General features: G+C 55.5%; 1 protein-coding gene across 1 annotated transcript in view; it reads left to right on the top strand.

The window, feature by feature from the left end:
- Nucleotides 1-16962, top strand: part of CYSTM1 (cysteine rich transmembrane module containing 1) — a 67621-nt gene that overhangs the window by 26084 nt on the left and 24575 nt on the right. The gene's annotated exons all lie outside the window — the stretch shown is intronic.

Here is a 16962-nt window from a genome sequence, read left to right as displayed (position 1 = left end):
AGGGTGCCATTGTTGGTGTGTCCTGTGCAGGGCCAGCAGTTGGATTTGATGATCCTTGTGGGTCCCTTCCAACTCAGCACGTTCTGTGACCCTGTGATTCTTTGATGTGTTATTTTCACAATGTTTCTTACATCCTTCCTGGCTGAGGGTTCCTCTCTGTCTCTCCTGGGCTCATTTCCAGGGAAGCAAGCCTTCTCTCCTGTCCCTCTCACTGCCCCCCAGCTCACTCCTGCACAGAGTGGGACAGCTTTAAATGTTCCTGTCTGCTCTCTTGTACCAATTCCCAGCAGGGTTCAACACCCTGAGCACCTGCAGAGCCAGGAGCAGGGGCAGTGCCAGCCACCCTGTGCCCACCAGCCCTATGGCTTCAGCCCCCTGATGGGCTTGGGATGGCTCTGGGGGGCTGGGAAAGGGCAGGGCTGCCCAGCAGTGCCCCCACAGCCCCGTTCTGCCAGCAGTGGTCAAAGACACCCCATAATATCACTCTCAATATCTGGTTTTGGAGAACCAGAACCACAACAGCCTGGGCAGCACACCTGGGGCAAACCAGGGAGCCCCCAGGACAGCAGCAGACACCCCCTGAGTGAAGCCCCTGTGGGCAGCTCCTCCAGGGGAGCAGCCTGGAGCCCCAAATTCACTCTGGAGCTGCAAATTCCCCCTGGAGCCCCAAATTCCCCCTGGAGCCCCAAATTCCCCCTCCGACTCCTCTTCCTCAGGAGGAAATGGGCCCAGCACAGAGCGTGATGGGGCGGGGACAAGGCAGGGGAAAGCAGAGACAAGGCACTGTCAAAAGAGACACTAATTAGTGCTAATTGCAAATAATCAGCCAGACCTGAGAGCATGAGGGAGCCCAGCCCTGGCACAGGCAGTGGCCCTGGCTGGAGTGAGAGGGGCACGTGCCAGGCAGTCTGAGGGGAGAATCCCAGGGATGGGAGCCCACTGCCTCCCACACCATCTCTGCTCTTCCCATGCCCCCCCAGACAGAAGCTCTCACATGCTGCAGCACTCAGGGATCCCCTCAATCCTCTCCATGTGCCCTGGAAGCCATTCCCAAGGACAGAGGGTTCGTGTTACTCATCCTGGGAGACCCTGCTGCAAAGCCCAGGATTTGCCTCTGGCTGCTCCAAAGGCAGCAGAATTTGCTTGAAGATGATCCCAGGAGATGCTGGGAGATGCCCCATCATAAAGCAAGCCTTGTCCCTGTCCTGCCACCACCCTGGGCTCACCCAGGTGGGATTCTCAGGGCATAGGGATCCTCCCGTGAGCCCTTGGGGCCCCTTTTCTCCCTGCAGGGTTAAACCCATTTTCTCTAGGTATGTGCAGGTGTCACTAACATTCCCAGCACAGCACAAGCTTTCTGTCATCTGCAGTCAGCTTTTCCTCCCCAGAGGCCACCCTCCCTCAGTTCCCCATCACCCACACCTGCAGCACTCCCAGCTCTCCCTGCTTTGGCCCCGGGATCCTCATGAAGCTCTGTGCTCAGAGCAGATCCCTGAGCATGGCACCAAGAGCTGCCATGGATGAGCTCCCCCATCCTGCCCTGAGCCCCCGGGTGCCTCTCTGAGACACCCTGGGCTGTGCACAGAGTGCTGTGACAACACCAGCATGGGATTTGTTCTCTTCCATCCCCGTGAAGTGGTTCTCCACCTTCATTACCTGGCTGTCCTCCCCCTGAAGTCCATGGCTTATTTGGCACCCACCCAAATCCTACAGCTTCCTTCCTCACCCATTCCCTGCAGTTTTTCCCAGATGACCCAGAACGTTTCCATCTGTGCCCAGCTCTGGACCACACAGCAGGGCAGAGATGCTCCGGGTGAGCAGCACAGCAGGGCTGAGGCAGGTCCTGGCAGGGCTGTAGCCCTGTCTCAGCGCTGCCCAGAGGAGCAGGCAGGGCACCGTGAGCCGTGCCCGGTGCCAGCCCCGCGGGTATCGCAGGCTCAGGGGCTGCTGAGGCTCCGCTCACCTCGCTGCCCCCGGCAGGGTGGAGACCCCTTGGCAGACCCCTCTGAAAGCGGCTGAAAGAAAAGTTCAATCCTCTGTGCCCTGCTAGTAAACTCCCATTCATGCATGACTTCTCAAATGCCTTTTGAGAGCTTTCCTTTGCTTTCTGTGCCAGCAATGACTCAGGCTTAGATGTGCATTGTCAGGCAATCCGGAGCTGGCGTCTCGCTAGGAAACACCATTTGTTCACAGAGCAATATTTAAGTGCCCTCTGGTGGTAACTCCTGGGCGGCTCTCGGGATTTCCTCCTCTCCCTTCTGCCCGACTTCCCCCTGGGATGTCCCCTGGGGCACCTGTGCCCGGGCCAGGGCAGTCCCTGTGCGCCAGCCCCGCTCTCCCAGGGGTGTTCCCCATCCCTGCTCCCTGCCAGGACCTGCGGCAGAGCCCGCAGCTGGCCCTGACTCCATCCGTGCCCAGCCTGGAGCTGAGCTCTTGGCCTACTTTGCTGCCCACGTGTCAGCTCATCCCTGGCTCCATCCGAGCCCAGCCCACGGCACGGCCCGGCTGGGGATGCTCCCCACAATCCCCTCCCCACCAGCCTTTGTATTCCGGCCAATCTGAGTCAAAATGTGTCCGTGTGAGATCTCAGGGTGCTTCAGCTGCCCCGAGCCGCATGAGGAGGGGTGGGCAGGCAGGAGAGGGAGCCCTGAAGCTGCTCCCCAGTGCCCAGAGGCTGCAGTGACGGCTCAGCCGAGCTACCCCCGAGGCGCTGCAGAAAAAAAGGTTTTATAACCCTGCTTTTCCTGAAACTCCTGCTGCAACTCACTGCTCTTTTTAATTGCTATAAAATACTTACAGTGCCATTATATTTTCCTTAGAAAAAAGCATCTTAGAGATTCCAGTGCTGTAGCTTCAGCTGCTGGGGTGGGGGGGAGAAGGGGAATATGACAGAAAAATATCTGCCATAAAATATCCACAGCTGGATCAAAATCCAGGCTGGACATTTCTTTAAGCATAAAATAGGCATTTTAATGATGAGGTCGTGCCACTCAGCTCCCCTGGCACATCTGCAGTGACTTTTCCTGCTCTGCTCCACAAGAGGGGCAGAAAGAGGAAATGCAAAGCAAAAGTGAGGAAGGAATAAGGGGGAATAAAGGGGGAAGATGCCCCCTCTCTGGGACCCTGCAGATGCTGGAGGTGTGCTGCTGGGATGGAGCATCCCGGGAGCTCCCTCCTGCCCAGGGCAGAGGGCACAGAGGGGCTGCAGGCAGGCACAGGGACCCCCGGCCCCTTCACTCACCCCCCGTGTGGGCTGCACAGTCCGAGCCCCTGTGCACATCCCTCCTCTCTCCACCAATCCCGGCGGGAAATGTTCTCTCCTCCCCAGCTCAGCCCCCTAGGTGGCAGTGGCCACACTCAGGAGGGTGCAGAGCTGTCACCTGTGGGTTGGTTTGACAGCGAAAGGAGGAGTGACCCTTCCTATCCACCTTTGCTCTGCCAGGAGCTTTCATTCTGCAGGAAGGAATTGGCTGCCTCAAAGCCTCATAAATCAGGGGCAAGGCTGACAATGCTTCATTTCTGTGTGTGCTGCTGCTGGCACTCAGATAGATGCTCACATGAAATATCCATGTGTGTGTGTGTGTGTGTGTGTGTGTGTGTGTGTGTGTGTGAAGCACCAGCCCAGGACTGTGAAATAAAATTGCCCAAAGCTGACCTCTAATTTGTCTTTCAGCCAGCTCAACAAACTCCCTGTGTCCCCCAGGAGCAGCTCAGCTCACAGCAGTTCTGAAAATTCAAAGGAGCTCTGTAGCTGTTTAAACATAGGCTAAAGCAGTTATTTAAGTACTTAGCATTCTTCTGGCCCATACAATAAATCAGCTTATTCTGCAAACTGTGCTGTTCTTACCTTGCTCTTCTCTGGCTGGGCTCAGTCCTGGTGTTCACTGGTGCCCAGGTGATGGGGGCAGGACACCCCTGGTGCCCACGTGGTGGCATTTGTGTGTCCTGGCTCAACACCAAAACCAGCAAACTGAGCAGCTCTGTGACTGTGCCACCTCCAGGGACAGCTGGGAACCTCTGCAGGATTTCTGTCCTTTACATGGGCACCCAGCAGCACCTGCTCCAGCCCACCTTGTCCCACCTGCCCAAAGCTCACCCTGGGATTTCTGTGCCCCGTGACAGAATCACACACCTGCAGACTGGCTGGGCTGGCAGGGACCTGCTCTGACCCCACTCAGCCATGGGAGCCCCTTGGCCATGACCTTGTCCAGGTGGCTTTGAATACCTCCAAGGATGGAGACTCCATAACTCCTGGGCACTTAGAGGGATCCTCCAGTGTCTCCATCTGTGCCATTGTCCCTTCTCCTGTCACTGGGCACCACTGATAAGAGCTGGATCCTTCCTCTTTCCAGCCTCCCTTCAGGTGTTTATACACACTGTGAGGTCCCCTGAGCCTTCCCTTCTCCAAGCTGGACAGTCCCAGCTCTCTCATGGGATGTGATGCAGTCCCTGCACCCCCTCTGGGGCTCTCTCCATTGAGCTGTCTCCAGTTCCTCCAGTCTCTCCTTGTGCTGGGAAGAGCAGCACTGGACACACACCCCAGGCATGACTTTCCATGTGGGGAATCAAACAGTGATGATTTTCTTGTTCTTCATGTGCCTGGAAATGATACCCAGGATTAGCTGCTCCCATTCCAGGGATGGGGTGAGGCAGGCCAGCCTGTAGTTCCCTGGATCCTCCTTTTGCCCTTCTTAAAGACAGGAGTGACATTTGCTTTCCTGTGGGCTTTGGGTACTTCTCTACCTCATCCAATGGACTCTTACAAGCAGACCTATGAAGAGGCTGAAGTCTGCTCTCACAAAGTTCAGGGCTGTGCTCTTGCTTTTCACCCTCCTTCCCTCCAGGATTCTGAAGTCTACAGTTCCTGTCTCACTCGTGACCTTCAGGACGAGGCACCTGACCCTGCAGTCTCTCTCACAAGCTGTTTTTAGCCCAAACCTGTCTAACCAGCTGTGGACCCTCTGTGTTTTCACCTCCCAAAGCCAAATGGCAGCTGTTTCCAGAATGTCACCCTGTGCTGACCAGGACTGAGTCTTCCCTCGTGTCACTGAAGCTGAGGAGACCAAACCTTGCTCCCCAGGAAGCCAGGCTGCAGCCAGGGACCAGGTCTGACACTCCTGGGAGTCCTGGGACAGTCAGGACTGATAACACCTTGGACTGGCTGTGAGGCTGCTCAGGAGCCTCAGGGCACAGGAAAATGGCACGTGGGCCCTGGCTCCCTCTTGGTGCTGTGTCCTGTGGCTTTGGGGACGGTGACAGTGCAGGACAATGGTCACAGAGAGCAGGCAGGGCTCTGCTTCCCAACAGCAGCAGCAGAATCTGCCTGGTCTCCACCTTGGAACATCTCTGTGTTTAATTAAAATCATTAAAACATGGCAATCCAAGCAGATGAGGGCTGTTCAGAGCCCACAAGTGAGGGCTGGCTGGTGCCTGCTGCTGGCCTGGAGAGGGTGAGGAGCAGCTCTCTGCCCTGCTCCTGGGGTGGAGGAGGTGATCAGGATCCCCAGGGCCCTGGTTTTGCAGAGTTTCTTGTGCAGCTGCTGACCTGGGAGTGAAGCCAAGCCCCATGGATGCACAGGAGCCCCTGTGCCCCAGCCAGGCTGAGCCCCTGGGAGCTGCTGGCCTTTCCTCCTGGAGCTGGGGCGGCTGGAAAAGAGGGAACAGAAGGCAGAAGTGTTGCTGGCACCACGTGGACTGGAGGGCTGTGGTCAGCCCCTCCCCAGGACTCGCTGACACCTGATGCTGGTGCAAGGCACAAGGATTAAATCTGTGCCCATTGCCAATGGAGCTTCTTTGCCCAGTGCCTTACACGCCTGCTCACTGCAAAGCAGTCTGTACCTTTCAGACAAAAGCCAAAATAAAGCTCTTGGGAGACAAACAAAAGATTGGCTTTTGCTTTCCAGGGCTCCAGCAATCCAAGGGTGATGCACCTTCCTTGCTTGCTGCACTCTGCTGAGAGGTTCTCTCCAGTGAGGTTCTGCAAGCTGAGGAGGGGACACTTGTGGGACCCCTGTCACTCCCAGGGCCTCCTTCCCTGTGTGCCCTTTCTGCCCAGACTCCTGCATCACCTTGGGCTCCATGTGGGCACAGCTCCACTGTCCCACATCCCTGGGGTTTGCTGGGGTTTCCTCTGCTCACCCCACAGCCCCTCCCAATGCTGTCACTGCAAAAATTAATGCTGTTTTTCCTCCCTCCCTTCACTGTTAAACTGTTTCACATCAGCTACCACTTCCTCCAGCTCCATGTATTTTTTGATGTGGAGCAGTGTCTCATGAACCACTCTAAGGAGCCATTGTAATTCCAGAGAAATGCATTGCTCCTGGAAAGGAGCTTGTAAACCCACTGTTATTTTCTTTCCTAATTGCAATTTCAGTGACTCATCCCTGGTGCCACACTGCAGTGCACAGCCATTGTGTGGATTTTTACCCAATCTTGAGCAGTCACAATTCACTGCTCAAGTTTTCAGGCCACCCAAGCCATTAGGAAAATAAATGTAAAATAAAATCCTGCTGGTACAGTTGGCTGGCAGAGCAGCACAGCCCCTTGGGACAGCAGCAGAAGAGAAAAGCATTCAGGGCTCTCCAAAGCTGCTGTGGCCAATGGGGCTGAGCTAGCAGGAGCTGCTGCCTGAACGTGTGCTGTCTGAACAAGAGCTGATTCCCCCTTTCCCCTTTCCCATTCCCTTCTTCTCCCCAGCTCCATCACAGCTCCATTCCTCAGCCCTGTCTATGAGCTCTATCTCAACCCTATTCCTTCCCCTCCTCACCTCTATCCCACCTCCTTCCCCTTTTCCTCTCCATCCTGATCCCACTCCCCACCTTTATCTCATCCCTTTCCCTACCTCATCCAAGCCCACCTCAGTCCCCATCCCTTTCATCCTCCTCCCTCTCCCTCACCCCATCCCATACCCATTCTGTTCCTGTCTCATCCCCATTCCCATCCCATCCTACCCCTCTGCTCCTGTCTGTAAATCCCCAAAGCCTCCCCGCACTCACCCACCCTGGAGGGGGAGGTTTCTGGGCACATCTGGCAGGGTGACAGCCCTGGGCATCTCCTGCAGGCCAGGAGGGATGGCACATGGACCAGAGCTCAGCCCTCACATCTCTCAGAGGAGACAAAGGCTCCCCTGGCAGCTCTTGGCCCTGCTCAGGCTGTGGATTCACTGCTCAGGATCACATTGGGCTGTTTGTACAAGATCCACAGTCTTGTACAAGATCCTGGTTTTGCCAGGGCCATTCCCCACCCTTTTCCCTTTCTCCCTTTCTCCCAGCTGAGGTGGGAAGGTGCTGACATTGCCCACGAGTTTGGCAGGACAGCAGTGGGGCTGCCCTGCTCCTCCCAAAGGCAACCTCAGCTCCAGAGCACCAAAGCCTTTTATCAACCACCACAACATGCAGGGAGGAGCTGGCTGTGTTTGCCCTCTCTGTGCCATCGTGGCAGCTCTGCCACCAGACCCTGTGAGGTGGCTGAGCAGGGCTGAAGCATCCTTGAGAGCAAACTGAGCTGCACTGGGCTCCCAGAGCCAGGCAGCAAGGCCCAGTGGGGCTGGGGAGGCTGGAGAGGAGCCTCCTCTCCCCTGGGCTTCTGTGCCCTGCTGTGCTTGTGTGAAGGCCAGGCTGGACACCCAGACTGCTGGCCATGGCACAATGTCACCAAGGGGACAATGGTGCAGCTCAGGCTCTCACCAGGTTCAGCATCATTTGGGATGGAGTTGAGCTGAGGCCTCATTGTCACCTTCCAGGACTTCAAAGGGCTTTTAAAAAACAAGGAGAGTGATGTTTTACATGGGCACAGAGTGATGGCACATGGGGGAATGGTTTTAAACTAAGAGAAGAGAGATTTAGATTCGATATTGGGAAAAAATTCTCCCCTGTGAGGGCGGTGAGGCCCAGAGAAGCTGAGGGTGCCCCATCCCTGGAGGTGTTCAAGGTCACATTGGACAGGGCTTGGAGCAGCCTGGGATAGTGGAAGGTGTTCCTGCCATGGCAAGGGAGTGGAACAAGGTGAGCTTTGATGCTTCTTTCAATGCAAGCCATGCCATGGTCTGTGATCCCATTTCAGGGACACATTCTCTGGCTTTGCCCCAGGGTGGGCTGGAAAGGAGAGGTTGGAGCTTTGTGACCAAGCTGGCAAAATGTGCCAGAGCCTCTGGGGCAGCACAAGGGGGAGCAAAGGGACTTCCTGAGCCAGCCTGGGCAGTGTGGCCAAAACTGGGCCACAGGCCCTGGCCAGAGGCTCACCAGCCCTCCTGTGGCAGTGGGCAGGGGCAAACCCAGCTGGTTTTGCTGCTGGGGTGAGGGAAGGGATCAGAGAGCTCACTGGCAGCTCACCTGGCAGAGCAAGGCACAGCCACAAACCCTCCCTGGTGCCTGCACCAAACTCAGCTCCAAAAGGGAGCTGAGCTGTGGATTTGGAGCCCTGCCCCACCAAAGGCTCCAGAACAGCTGTGAGCAGAGCTGCAGGAGCTCCAGCACGGCAGGATGGGCTGCAGGAGAGGTCCCTGAATATTCATAACTGTGTCATTAGAGGGTGCCAGTGCATTGCTGCAGAGCTGGGCTGTCCCCTGCCCTGTCCCAGCCGGGCACAGGGCTCCTGTGGCTGTGGGATGCTGTCAGGATTGCACATCCAAATTCCCTCTTGGCAAGTTTAAACTCATGCAAAGCTCAGCTGCTCCTTAGGATACATCCCAGAGTGATTTCAGCCTTCACCTCTCTCCACCACTTTTCTGTGCCTGTGTCTCAGCAGCAGGAGGTTTTTCCAGAGCTGTGTGACACCACAGTGATGCTGTTCCCACAGAAAAGGAGAATTCAAGCACAGAAGCTGCTGAGCCAAATCCCTCCAGCACAGCCAAGGCTGAAATTACCTGGGTCCTGCTGCTGGGAGGGGGAAAAGCAGAGCTGGAAACAAACCTAAACACCTGCAAAGACAGAGGTGGGCTTTTCCTGTGCCCTTGAGCTGCTAAACTGCTGCTGAGGCATCTGGAGATGAGGTCAGTGTGCAGCAGGGGGGGCTGGCTGGGAAGGGGCTGGCACAGCCCTTGATTACAAGGAGAGATGCCCACATGCTGTCCCATGGGATTTCCAGCACAGGAATGGGACTCACAGGTCCAGGGGAAGGGCCCTGCCAGTGCCCAGGGTGCAATTCCACAAGGGTCAGATCTCAGCAGGTGCCAAGGGGCAGGGCTGGCCCTGGGGCAGTGCCAGCACAAGGGCTGCAGGCAGATCATGGGGGTGTCCTGTGGGGTTTGGGATTGCTTCAGTCCAGATCCCTTGGCTCATGTCACAGGGAGCTTCCAACATCACCCACAGGGCTCGAGGCAGCTCAGTCCTGCAGCTTGGAGCCTGGGACAGAGCAGCACTGCTCTCCAGGTGTGGGCCATGCCCAGCTCTTCCAGGACCAGGGCCAAACCCCAGGGTCATTCCAGCAAAACCCTGAACAAAATTAAGGTCTGAAGAGAACTGCCATTGAACAGCCTCATGTCCCCCCTGCAGAACTGGGGGTGTCCCAGGGAACCCCCAGCTCAGGATTTGCTCTGAACACGTTGAGCACTGGGGCTGTGGGTAATTGTTCCTTTCCTTTCCTTTCCTTTCCTTTCCTTTCCTTTCCTTTCCTTTCCTTTCCTTTCCTTTCCTTTCCTTTCCTTTCCTTTCCTTTCCTTTCCTTTCCTTTCCTTTCCTTTCCTTTCCTTTCCATGTGGGCCATCCCAGACAGATGAATTTAAGGAGGGAGGGAGATATTTCTGTCTTGCATGGCACTGATCTAATACTGAATTATTTAAGATCTTGCAAAACACTTGGCATCCTTGGGATAAAGTGCTTTGTAGGAAGCACAAGGCACTGTTATGAAAGCAATAATGTTTTTGCCTTCTCTCTGCTTTGTGGGAGCCAAGGGCTCCTGGGTACCACAGGACACCTGCAGCTGTCTGCTCTGAAGGGTCACAGAATCACAGAATGGGTTGGGTTGGAAGGGGACCTTGAAGATCACCCAGTGCCACCCCTGCCATGGCAGGGACACCTTCCACTGTCCCAGGCTGCTCCAGCCCCATCCAACCTGGCCTTGGGCACTGCCAGGGATCCAAGGGCAGCCACAGCTGCTCTGGGCAATCTCTGTCAGGGCCTGCCCACCCTCACAGCAAAGAATATTTTCCTAATATTTAATCTAAACCAAATCTCTTTGAATCTGAACCCACTCCCCCTTGCCTGTCACTATATGCTCTTGTAAATATTCTTGTCCCATCTTTCCTGTAAGCCCTGTGAGGGTGGTAATTTGCCTGCTGGCAGCAGAAAGCTGCAAACACTACGATATAATCCCCTCTGTCTCATCATGCCCCCTTCCCAGCCATCATGCAGGTAAAAGCTCTGCTGGGGCCTCATCCTGCACCCCCTGCCCTCCCTGACCTGCCTGTGGAGCATCCACAGCATCCCCATGGCCATGGCCATCCTCCCACACACCCCACTCTGCAGTGCCACCCAGGCCACCCCAGCAGTGATTCTGTGGAATATCCCTGTGCTCAGGAATATCTGATGCTTTGGAATTTCCCTGTGCTCAGCTGGGATCTCCTGTCCTGCCCCTGTCTCCTCCCCACACCCCCAGCTCCCCTGGCAGCCTGAGAGGCAGAAAAGGCCTTGGCTCTGTGCAAGCTCTGCTCAGCAATAACAAAAACATCTCCATATCATCACCTCTGTGTTCAGCACAAATACAAAATACAGCACACTGGGAAGAAAATAACTCTACTCCAGCCAAACCCAGCACATTCCACCTCATATTCCATACCCTTTACAGCATTCCTGGTCCCACACTATTCAGGACAACTTCAATAGCCACCACTACCCCCCTCCCTTTCTTTGATCTAACACACAGATATCATTCCCTTAGTCTGTGGACCACTCTGGAAAATGTTTATAAAGCATCAGCAAAATGCCTGTTAATTCATTTAGTCCATGGTTTGAGCTCCATCTGTTCTGGTGGGCACTCAGGACAGCAGAATTCTGCTGGGGGAGTTATTGGGCACCAAAGGCAGCTCAGGTCAGGTCACTGCTGCCTTGCCTCTGCTTCCTGGGAGGCTCCTCCTGCTCTGGGTTCAATGGTGCCTGTTTTAGAAATTCCTGAAACACACAACTCTAATCATGGCTTACAGCAATTTACAGATCCATTGCAATTTCCATCCCTGGTCCTTTTGGGCCAGGTTTCCTGATGGAACACTGCACTGAACTCCAGCCTGGCTTCCCCAAGGGGCTCCTGCCAGAGTCCCCATCAGTGTGGTCACATCCCAGTCCTCCAGGGCAGCAGGGCACAGCAGCCCATGCAGGGTTGCTGCTGCCTGACCCACAGCACACAGCTCTCCCCCAATTTCTGCAGTTTGGCTCCTCCCCAGGGGCTGCAGCTCCTCGCCAGCTGCTCCAGCCTGGATCTCCCCAGAGGTCCTGCAGCAAACCTGCTCCAGCTCAGACCCCACAGGGGCCATTCTCCTTCAGGCACCCCCTGCCAGGGCAGGGCTCCCCAGGCCTGCAGGTGGATCTGTGACCGTGCTGGGCTCATTCACACCTCCCAGTCCCTTCAGCTCAGGCTCAGACCTGAGTTCTCAGCACAGACACAGCAGCACTGCCCTGGCCACCTGCCAGCCCAGGCCCATCCTGGCTGTTATCAAAGTGTTCCCAGGCATGATACAGCAAGCTGATAAGCACTGCAGCAGCAGTGAGAGCAAAAAGCAGCCACTAACGAGCACCAGGCTCTAACATGCAGTCAGGGAAGTGACCCCCATGGCAAGCCCAGGAGCCAGCTGAACAGCACCTACAGCTGTAAATTCAATGGAGCACATCCCAGTTCTAGCAGCCACACTGGAGTGCAGGGAGCATCTGTGGATTTGAGAGACATCCCAAGCCTCTCTCAGCCTGGTGTAGCAGGAGGAGAGCAATGGCTCTGGCTTCCCTTGCACAGGCTCCTCTGTAAGGGGGTCCTTGAGCCTTGGACCTTGCCAGGTGATCTGTTCTCTTTCCATTCATGGTCAGCCTGGCTCTTGACAATGTTTTGTTTTCCCACACCCAAATATAACAGCCTTCCTATCTTATCTACCAGCATAAATCTCACTTTACTGAGTGGGAGTGAGGGATAAGCACGAAGCAGGCAAAGATCAAAGGACACTGAGTGCAAGGAAGAGCAGAAACCAAATCCTTCAGAAGGACCCAGCACCAAAGCCCTGGGACCTTTGAGCAGAAGAGCAGAGCAGCTTCAGTTCCATCCTGCACGGGCTGGGACACATGAGCTGTGTGACAGCTTTGTCACTGCCCCAGCACATGGAGCTTCCCAGCCCTGTGAAGAGGGGAGGGCAGGGAGGGAGGTGCTGCCAGTAACCCTCCATTTCACCTGCAGGCAGGACTGCTGGGACCAGGGGCACTTGGAGGGCTTTGTAAATCACTGGGAGGCACAGCAGAACCCATCCTGAGTAAGGAGGGAAGAACAACCACCACTCCTCTCTCACAGAGCCAGTTTTCAGAGTGCAGGGCTTAGGTTCACCCAGATGAGCTTGGACAGATGTGGAAGGGACATTGAATCTGTTCAACAGATCTGTGCCACAGATCACTGTGGATCTGAGCTTTCAAACCATGAATTTTGATCAAGCAAGTCAGGAAAACTTCCCAATAGTGAAGATGATGGGTAAGAAAGACCTTTGTCCCAGGCAGGGCTTGGGATTTCAGGACAGAGAGTGCAGATCCAGGGATTTTTATCTCCCAGGCAGCATTTTCCTTTTGAGCTGTTACACTGATCCTGGATCTGCTCACAAGGTCCTAAACGTGTTTTTGTGGAGGCACTGGCATGTGGTGGGAAGGAAGGCACAGGCTGGTGGGAGTCTGGGCATGGATCTCTTCACGTGGCACTGTCACAGAAACAAGGACAGGGACATCTCCTCCCTGATCCCTTCTGCCCTGCAGACACCTCCACCAAAACCAACCACCAATAAAGCCCTGCCTGCAGCCTGCAGTCTCACAGAGCCCTTGCAAAGACAGAGGGGTGTTTCACAAGGCTTTTGCAACGGGCTTTACCAAATTACTGTGTGGAAAGAGGTGTGAAACCAGCAGGAATGGGGGCAAGCAGCCACCACAGTGGCCTTGCACTTTGCTGTTCCTGTTCACCTGCTCTCCACAGCCTGTTGTGCTGTCCAGGTCCAGCTCCTGCCCTCGTCCTTGGCAAGGTCAGCTCCTTCCCTCTGGCTGCTGCTGTTCAGGCAATCGGAAAGAAAGAAAGTAAACAGCAAAGACAAAAGCTTTGATTATGGAGCCTCTGAGTTTGCCAGGCACAGGGAGGGCTGGGGGGAGATAAATGTTGCTAAACCAGAGTTTCCAGGCAGCACAGGATTCCCAGTAAACAGGATTCACACCTCCCTTCCCACATCTGCTAATAACAGTGGATCATGTCAGGGAACAGGAGAAAGAAAGGGAAAAAAACACTGGTAGAAATGCAGATGGTACAAAACCTGGCCTGTCCTCCAAAATCTCAGGCACCATTTTCAAACCACTCCATTCCTGTGTCTCAGGGGTTCCCTGCCCTCAGCTGCAGCCACACCACACACACAGGGAAGCCTCCCTGGGAGCCCATGAGAACCCACCAGCCCAACATGTGAAACACCTCCAGGGCTCTCCCACACCCTCAGGTGGCTCCTGGGGATGTGCTAACACCCCTGATGGAAACTGGGTGAATGTGCCTTCCACATAGCCTTGCTCAGCATCCTGCCTCTCCTTTTCCAGGGGAGAGCTGGCTTGTCTTCTCCTTGTAGGAGCTAAATCCCAATTTGTTGTGTGGCATTCCCTACCAGCCTTGTTCCCAGGGTAAAAACAGCTGCACCTAGAAATTAGTGTATAATTTCTGCTGGAGGGATCATAAGAGCCATGAACCTGACCTGCATTAGTATTCAAAGTATGTGCAAACTGCTCATAAGGATATGTAAGTATCAAGTGTCCTTTGAAGATTTTAATGAAGCCAAGCAATGTTTTCCAAGCTGTTTTCCCAGTTAATGTTTAACAGGACAACAGTGAGTGGCCACTGGCACTGGAGGCAGGGACCAGGACAAGTGCAGCACTGCTCAGCAGAACCATGTGCATTGCTGCTGCTCTGAGCTCCTGGCTGGGCAGCTTCATTCCCAAAGGTGTATGGAAATGACACTGTAGGGCGAGGAAATGGGGTGGGATGGAATTGTCTGCAGCTCCAGGGCAGTGGAGCAGAGCCCCAGCTCATGCCCACGTGTGCAGTGCCTTCCCCTGGCCCCTCATGCCAGCCCTCCCCTTCCTCACACCCTGCATGTGAGCCACAGGGACCCACTGGTGTGGCACAAAATGATCCAGAGGGTTTCTTTGGTTGGTTGGCTGGTTGGTTGTTGGTTGGTGGTTGATTGGTTGGTTGGCTGGTTGGCTGGTTGGTTGGTTGGCTGGCTGGTTGGTTGGTGGTTGGCTGGTTGGTTGGCTGGTTGGTTGGTTGGTTGGCTGGTTGGCTGGCTGCTGGGTTGGTTGGTTGGTTGGCTGGTTGGCTGACTGGTTGGTTGGTTGGTTGGTTGGCTGGTTGGCTGGTTGGCTGGCTGGTTGGTTGGTGGTTGGCTGGTTGGTTGGCTGGTTGGCTGGCTGGTTGGTTGGTTGGTTGGTGGTTGGTTGGTTGGTTGGCTGGTTGGCTGGCTGGTTGGTTGGTTGGTTGGTTGGTGGTTGGTTGGTTGGTTGGCTGGTTGGTTGGTTGGTTGGTTGGTGGTTGGTTGGTTGGTTAGTGGTTGGCTGGTTGGTTGGTGGTTGGTTGGTTGGTTGGTTGGCTGGTTGGTTGGTTGGTGGTTGGTTGGTTGGTTGGTGGGGTGGTTGGTTGGTTGGCTGGTTGGTTGGTTGGTTGGTGGTTGGCTGGTTGGCTGGTTGGTTGGTGGTCGGTTGGTTGGTTGGTGGTTGGTTGTCGGTTGGCTGGTTGGTTGGTTGGTGGTCGGTTGGTTGGTTGGTGGTTGGTTGGTTGGTTGGCTGGTTGGTTGGTGGTTGGTGGTCAGTTGGCTGGTTGGTGGTTGGTTGGTTGGTTGGTTGGTGGTTGGTTGGCTGGTTGGTTGGCTGGTTGGTTGGTTGGTTGGTGGTTGGTTGGCTGGTTGGTTGGTGGTTGGTTGGTTGGTGGTTGGTTGGTTGGTGGTCGGCTGGTTGGTTGGTTGGGGTCTTTCCCCACTCTGTGCAGCAAACTGCCTCCTGGGGGGTTCTGCAGACATCAGGGTGCTGCAGCACGTCCAGAGAAGGGAATGGAGCTGGGGAAGGGTCTGAAGCACAGGTCTGATGAGGAGCAGCTGAGGGAGCTCAGGGGGCTCAGCCTGGGGAAAATGAAGCTCAGGGGGCTCCTTCTGCCACTCTACAGCTCCCTGACAGGAAATTGGAACAAGGAGGGAGTTGGCCTCTTCTCCCAGGCAACAAGTGACAGGGTTAGAGGGGATGGTGTCAGATTCCACCAGGGGAGGTTTAGGCTGGATATTGGGGAAAATTTCTTCACCAGAAGGGTGTTCAGGCATTGGAACAGGCTGCCCACAGCAGTGGTGGGGTCACCATCCTTGGAGGGTTTAACAGACATGTGGATGTGGCACTTCGGGACACAGTTTTGTGGTGGCCTTGACAGTGCTGGAGGAATTATTGAATTCAATGATCTCAGAGAGCTTTTCCAACTTAAATGATTCTGTGATTCTGTGTGAGGAGGGCAGCACAGCTGGGGCAGACAAGGCTGGGGAATGATGGTGCCTCATTGCCTGCATCCAGGGAAGTGCAGCCTCTTCTTGGTGCCCTGGAAGGGCTCTTGAATATCTCCCACACCTCCTGTCAGCCAGCAGGTTTCCTTTGGGATACCCTTCAGGTGCTGGCTGAGTTCTTGGGGTAGCTGTGTATCCTGTTTTTCTCTCACCCAAGAATATAGCACGTCATGTAACTAATTTAAATAATTTCTTCCTGGTTGAGCCTCATTAGTGACCCAGCATTAAGCTGGCCTGATTAGATCTACTAATCGATGGTTGGGAAAAAGAAGCTGGTGTGAGCACACACAGGAGCAGGATCATGCTGCTCCACTCCCTGGAGACCACCACGGTCCCCAGCCACATTCCCACCAGGGTCCCCAAGCCCAGCTCACACCCCCTGGGCACAGCATCCCTCCACAGGTGGCTGCTGCTGTCCCCTCGCCGCTGGCCACCCCAGTGAGTCACCGTCATGTGCCAGGGGCAGGGACGGTGACTGAACGCTCCAACCTGTGTCCTTGACCTATTTTATCTGGGCAAGCCCGGAATTGCTTTCCCAGGCTCTGTGCCTGGACCCTCTCCTGCGCACGTGTCCTGTTATCAGCAGCAGGTGGCAGCGCCCGTGCAAAGGTCCCGGTCTCCAGCAGCCAGGTGTCCCGGTCTCCAGCCAGGTGTCTGGGTCTCCAGCCAGGTGTCCCGGTCCCAGCCAGGTGTCCCGGTCCCAGCCAGGTGTCCCATCTGGCCCTGCAGGGATGGGAGCGAGGGCGAGGTTTGGGGGGCTGCAGGACCTACCCAGCCCTGCCGTGCCCGGGGGTCCCTGGTGAGACTCCGCTGCCTGGCCGGGGCAACAGGGACAGGGGCATGGACAGGGACATGCAGAGCAACAGGGACAGGGACATGCGGAGCAACAGGGACATTGGCAGCGGCTGAGGCAGGGACAGGAGCAGGAACGGGGACAGGAACAGTGGCTGTGACAGGGATGGGGCTGGGATAGGGACAGTGGCAGTAACTGGGACAAGAACAGGGACGGGTCACAGACAGAGACAAGGGCCATAACTGTGGCAGGGATGGGGCAGGGAGAGGTGCAGGGACCGAGACAAGGGCAGTAACTGGAACACGGACAACGATAGGGACAGGAGACAATAGCTGGGACAGGAACGAGAGGAGTAGCTAGGCAAGGGGAGGGACAACGACAGGGACAGGGGCAATAGCTGGGACAGGAACGAGAGGAGTAGCTAGGGAAG

This window comes from Agelaius tricolor, unplaced genomic scaffold (genome assembly GCF_023055355.1).
Source record: "Agelaius tricolor isolate 1412-34295 unplaced genomic scaffold, bAgeTri1.0.p SCAF_18, whole genome shotgun sequence".
Classification (NCBI taxonomy): Eukaryota; Metazoa; Chordata; class Aves; order Passeriformes; family Icteridae; genus Agelaius; species Agelaius tricolor.
This window is presented reverse-complemented; position numbering and strand designations above follow the sequence as displayed.